The following is a 7001-nucleotide window of genomic DNA, read 5'->3' on the forward strand; positions in this document are numbered from 1 at the left end:
CATCCTGGCAATGGTCTGCAATTTCCATAAATGTGTTTTGACTTGATCTCTGGTTACCTTCTGTACAGCTACAAGTTGTTCATGGCTGAAGATACTGCTCGGGGCAGAATGTACAGACCTTAGGAAAAGACCACGGGTGCTTGAGCTAAGGAACCAGAGGGGAGATTCTGGAATGGTGGGCGTGCACACCATGGGAGAAGTATAATCTGACGCTGAGGAAGTGCAGGACCTTAAAGCTGCCTTTCCCCAATCACTGGAGACACCCTGCTCCATGGAGGAAATCCTGGGATGCTGCAAGCTGCCCTTCTCCTCAGCCTCAGCTCCCCTCTGGGTAGAATGGCTCCTACCTGTGTACTCATGCCATATGTCTGATGTCTACTTATTTCCAGTCTATAGGCTTCTTTTAAATTTCCTCATGTGGACCCCAGCTAAGGGCTTACCAAAGACTGACCAGATTCCGTCCACCCCTCATAACACGTTTCTTGACCAATTGCATGTTGGATTGTTTTGTCTCCTCTCCCCACTTGGGTTTCCTCGTTATCATAGTCATTGTATATTCTTTAAAAGTCTTAGTCTTCTTTATAGACCAACACATAATTCCTCTCCACAAAAAAGGATGCCACAGTAAATGCAGGATTTGCCATTGATGCTGTCAGAACTTTAGGCAAGCCCTAATTATGCCACAGATGGTTTCTTGGCGCCACCTACTGACCAAGGATGCACATTACAAATGTATTAAAATGAATAGCACAGATTCTGCAACCCAACGAGGGAGTCAGCAAGGAAGGGTTCAGGGTGACTTCAACGACTGGACCTTATAATGTTCCCACTAGAGTTGTGCTTTGGCATGACTCTTTTCTGAAGGACTGAGACACTAATATTTCTGAAGTATAGAAACCAGTTGAGGTAGTCCAGGTAAAATGCCTGGGATCTGGCACATAGTAAGCATTTGGTATAGGATGGTGGCAAATATTATCATGTTTATTCATGTTCTTTTAAAATAAAACAGGGCATCACAGTTGATTTTTTTAGCCATCCAGTTACATAGAATAGTTTGTAAATGCTCATAAAAACAATTTTAGATGGTTTTCCAGGGACTATTGTGAGAAGAATGGAAAACATATTTTTTTCCCAGGTAATTAAATATCCATGTTCTAGTCTCAGTTCTGATCCTACCCTACATTCCTTACTTTGTAACCATCTCTCCGTTTCTACTTGAAGGAACAGCCCAGGCCAAAATAGCCCTGATGTTAATGGAAGTTTTAAAAATATGAAATGGGTGTCTCTGACTTGTTCTGGCTCTGCCTAGTCTTTTGGTCCATCAGGCCCAAGCTCCTTTGCATGTTGCCTTTGGGCCTGGCTGTGGCCCAGGCGTTGGAGTGCAAGGAATGAGAGTGGACTACACAGAGGGTGCAGCTGGGGGGAGTGGCAGTGGGAGTGCTCCCCGTCAGTCAGATTACCACCTTTTACTACACATTTTGGTTTAACATAGTGATTCTTAAGCCTGTGTTTTAACATGTAGTTAAGCACTATCTACTCAGGTTCTGTTTCTTATGATTTTCAAGGACTCCGAGTGTAATAATTCAGTAGTTCTCTCTCCTCTGTAGTCTTGGCTCAGGAAAGTTAGGAAGAAGAATGGTCTGAGAGTAAAGGAGGGTGACAGGCAGGCGAGAGCTAGGAATTAGATCAAGATTTTTTAAAGTGGAGTCTAAATGCAATTTCTAGGGTACTAAGGCATGCTCAGGACAAACTAACCAATGTAAGATAAAAATATTACTTTAAAAAAAGTCATGATTTTGCTTTCGGTTAGTCTTATGTAGCAGGTATATAGATATAAATTTTAAATAGTAATAAATTCAAAAAAAGTTTAAAGACTAGCCCTGGCTGGTGTGGCTCAGTTGGTTAGAGCATCATCCCATCCACTGAGGGTCGTAGGTTTGATTCCTGGTTCAAATCCTGGTCAGGGCACATACCCAGGTTGTGGGTTCCATCCCCGATTGGGGTTCATTTGGGAGGCAACTAATCGATACTTCTCTCACATATCAATGTTTCTCTCTCCCTCTACCTCTTCTTTCCTTTCTCTCTAGAGTCGATGAAAAGCATATCCTCCGGTGCGGATTTAAAAAAAAAAAATTACTTGCCTGGCTGATGCGGCTCAATTTGTGGAGCATCATCTCCTGCACTGGGAGGTTGCCAGTTTGAATTCCAATCAGGGCACACACCCAGATTCCTGGCTCGATTCCCAGTAGGGGGCGTGCAAGAGGCAGCCGATTAATGATGTTTCTCCTTGATGTTTCTATCTCTCCCTCTCTCTCTCAAAATCAATAAAAACATATTTTTTAAAAAACAACAAAGCAGTGCCCTAGAGGTTTGGCTCAGTGGATAGAGCGTCGGCCTGCAGACTGAAGGGTCCCAGGTTTGATTCCGGTCAAGGGCACATGCCCGTGTTGTGGGCTCAATCCCAGTGGGGGGGGCGTGCAGGAGGTGGCCAATGATTTTCTCTCATCATTGATGTTTATATCTCTCTCCCTCTCCCTTCCTCTCTGAAATCAATAAAAATATATTTAAAACAACAACAAAGCAAACAAAGTTTAAAGACTATATAATTAAAGCCTTGTTCCCTATCTGTCCCTTCTTGTTTTCCTTGCCCTGTCCTACTCTTATAGTTAACCACTTTTAGTTTCTTTCTAGTGTATCTTTACAGTTTCTTTATGCAAAAATAAAAACGTATTTGTAATTTCCCACCCTTTGTGCACAAAAGGTAGCATATTATATACTCTGTTCAGTAGCTTGCTTTTTTAGTTGATATATCCTGGAGATAATTCCCATGTCAATAAATGCAGCCCTTCCTCATACTTGCTTATCCTCCACAGTATTTCATTGTGGTAAGTTCCATAGTGGTTCTTTTGTTTTTATTTATTGATTGTAGAGAGAGAGGAAAGGAGAAACATCAATTTCATTGTTCTACTTATTTATGTGTTCATTAGTTGATTCTTTTTTTTAGTTGATTCTTTTAAAAAAATAATATTGCTACTTTAATATAGTATTGCTACTTTCAAAAAAAATCCTCACCAAGGATATATTTCTATTGATTCTAGACAGAGAGGAAGGAAAAAGAGAGAAACATTGATGTGAGAAACATCAATTGGTTACCTCCCGAACGAACCCTGACCAGGGATCGAACCCACAACCTGGGTATGTGCCCTGACCAGGAATTGAACTGGCAGCCTTTTGGTGCATGGATGATGCTCCAACTGAGCCACACAGGCCAGGGCTCATTGGTTGATTCTTACATGTGCCTCGACCTGGGATCAAACCTGTAACCTTGTCATATCAGGATGATACTCTAACCAACTGAGCTACGTGGCTAGGGCGCACCATAGTGTTTTTAACTAGTCCCCTATACACGGATAATTTGCACATTAAGAAATTTTACCAACATGTTTTGAGTATATACAGTATTCCAGGGACCCATGTTATTTATTTTAATCTTCTTTCTCTTCATACTGAATAACTCCCATTTTACATTTGACATCTCCCACAGTCTGAAATTCTTTCCTTAGCTCTGCAAGTGTTATCTAAGTACCTGCTCAACATCTCCACAGTTGATTTATTTAAAAAAAAAGTTAATAGCTGTAAAGAATTATTTCATCACATAGATATGGTTGAATTTTTTTAAAATATATTTTTTATTGATTTTTTACAGAGAGGAAGGGAGAGGGACAGAGAGTCAGAAACATCGATGAGAGAGAAACTTCGATCAGCCGCCTCCTGCACACCCCCCACTGGGGATGTGCCCGCAACCAAGGCACACTGATGCCCCCGACCAGAATCAAACCTGGAACCCCTCAGTCCGCAGGCCCACGCTCCATCCACTGAGCCAAACCCGTCAGGGCGATATGGCTGAATTTTTAAAAATGTTTTTAGTGATATTTTGAGAGAGAGCAAGAAAGAAACATTGACTGGCTGCCTCCTGCACGAGCCCACAACCTGGGCATGTGCAGGGAATCAAACTTGCAACGTCTTGGTTCATGGGATGATGCTCAACCAAGTCACATCGGCCAGGGTATAGATGTGACTGAATTTGATTAACACAGTATCATATGGATATTTTGTGTAATTATGACCATAGAGGTTGGAAAAACAAAATTTATTAAAGAAATGCAAATTATATCAAACAACATAAGAATAATTAGTATGATTTTTGACTTTCATTTTGGAGTAGAGACAACACAGATACCCTCCCTACATCAAGAGGGGCTCTGACCACACCCACCTTTCTGCACCACTCCTCAGCAAGCCTGAGTGAGGACTAGGTGGTCTGGATCACTAGGAAGTAAGGGGAGTTGTGGACTATATGTTGTCATTTGAGGGCAGCCATATGCATTTCTATTAGCTGGATCCAGAGAGATGAAATGTTTCCACCAACAGATTCATTCCTGAGGGTCAAGGAATGAAAGTCCTGTCTATTAAATGTAAATACCCCTAGTAAGGGCAGGACATAAAAATCAGTATAAAATCGGTCAGTCTTTCACCCTTCACAATTTCTACACCTAAGAACTTTCTTTTAGCCAGAGGGACCTTAACAACTTGGGAACATGCCATTTCTGAAAGCACAGAGCTCTCTGGAAGCCTGTAAGGGCATGGACCAGGAGGCTGAAGTCTGAGGTCACACCATTGCAGCTAGGACCAGTTATAGTCTTGACAGTTAAAATTTGGGAATAATTCAGCCTGATCTCCAAATTTCCTCTCAGTAGTCTGTGCTGAAGTGACACTCAAAGGTTGTTCTGTCTCCACCCTAGGCTCTGTCCTGCCTTCCCTTCAATCCTCTGAACCTGGCTGGACCCACCTACTACTCACCCTGTTTCTCCTTATTTGAATTGTCTCAGTTAATGTTACCACCAATAAATAGTTCAGTTGTCAAAATTTAGTGATTTTTGTTTCTTCTCTCACCCTCACAGCCCACTTAAGTCACCTGTTCTTGTTTATTTCAACTCTGGACTATTTCCTACACCCTTTCCCATATCAGCCTCAGGACCACTGCCTGAGTTTAAGGCACCCGATTCTCCAATCCAGCCCTGACACTGTTGCCGGAGGGGTCTTCCTGATGTTGGTACTGGTTATGTCACACCTGTGTGTAACGGGCCTTTTGATACCCACTCTTCAGCATGGAATCCAATGATCTTCACAACATGGCACCCACTTACTGTAACCTACTCTCCCCAGCTCCTATTCTCTAGCCACACCAGTTTACAAGACTTCTCCTAACCACCCCTCTGTACCATACCTTTGTGGTTATTTTAGTCTTTTTTTAAAATTTATTTTTAAATTTTTATTCATTTCTGAGAGAAGAAGGGAGAGGGATAGAAACACCAATGATGAGAGGGAATCATTGATCAGCTGCCTCCTGCATGCTCCCCACTGGGGATCCAACTGGAAACCTGGGTATGTGCCCTGACTGGGAATGGAACCATGACCTCCCAGTTCATAGTTCAACAATGAACCACTGTGCCGCACAGGCCAGGCAGTATTTCAGTCTTAATTTGGTAAATTCTCATTTATCCTTCAGGAGCTAGATCAATGTCCACTCTGTAACTTGAATTTCAGTGTTCCTTACTTTGGTTTTCCATTGAACTTTATAATTCTCATCTTCCCACCTAGACTGTGAACTTCTTGAGGACAGGGCAGGGACCTACCCCTGCACTTAGCACTCAGTCAACAGACACTCAACAGATGATTATTATATTAAAGGGCTAATGCCTATACACTGTCCTGTATAGCAATCTTTTCATGTGTATGAGGTGTGGCCAGGTCCTCCTGTGACTCACTATTTAACAAGCATACCAGAATTTATATATGCTAATGAGAGCTGCTGCCTTCACTCTTCCTCCAGTGATGCTGTCATTGTTCAAAACATCTTTGGAATACCTCTTGTAGAAACAACTTTGGCATTTATAGCACTTTCTTTTCAATATCCTCTGTGATGGCATTTTTCATTTTTTTCAATATTTTTCATGTACTTATCAATCCCAGACACCAAGTTGGTGCTGGGTGGGAGATAAACCAGACATTTACTCAGCCTTCAAGGAAGTTTCTGTTTGATGAGGGAGATAAGATCTGGACAACCATCGAAATTCAAAGCTAAGTGACAAGAGCCCAAAAAGGTTGGATTTGATTTTTCCGAAAAAGCTTTTCAAAAGTCCTTTGGTTTCACCCTCCCAACAAGGTGGACGACAGAGGTATGTGATAACACCTTACTTTAAATCAAAGTGTTCGGAAGACTTCCAAACAGGAGCTCAGTGAGGTTCTAGCATCTCTCAAGATACTAAATTCTGCTGGTGCGTTTGTTTCACACCCAGACTCCCACGTTATGGCAGTGTTCTTCCCAGCTAAATGACAAGTTCTTCCTTCGAGGGTAGGTGCTGAGGTCTTACCCTTCACTGTTTTCACAGCACCTGGTGAACACATAATACCTGTTGAATAAATAGTCACGGAGTTACTCCTTCTCCAAAGAGTGCGCACTCTTTGCAGGGACATCTCTGCAGATCGGCGAGGGACAGAAGAGAGAGACTGAAGGACTCATGCCGGGAGGGCACGCGAGCGCGGGGTCACTGGCCGCGGGCTGGGACTAGAGCCCGGAGTTCCTGCTTCCTGGTTCCCCGGAGTGGATGTCCCCGGTGGGAGCCGCGGGGAAGGAGCAGCCCTTCCTGCGCGCCCACAGCCCGCCCCTGCCCCGGCCTTTCCGGGACTTGTGCGGGGGGGGGGGATGTCGTCCGTAGCCGTGGAGGGGGGCCGGCTGCGAAGCCCGCGGCTAGTCGCGTAGACATGCCCGCTCCGGCTAAGGGGAAGGTTTTCAGCTCCCTTGACGGAGAGTCGGCCACTCCGCCCGGAGGGGCAGGAACCGGGGCTCGGGGAGGAGGGGAGTCCGGCCGAGGATCAAAGGGGACGCTTGTGGGCGGGGAGCAGCGGGGGCCGGATCCAGAAACTGAGGTCAAAGTTGG

Source organism: Myotis brandtii, unplaced genomic scaffold (genome assembly GCF_000412655.1).
Source record: "Myotis brandtii unplaced genomic scaffold, ASM41265v1 scaffold504, whole genome shotgun sequence".
NCBI classification, from domain to species: domain Eukaryota; kingdom Metazoa; phylum Chordata; class Mammalia; order Chiroptera; family Vespertilionidae; genus Myotis; species Myotis brandtii.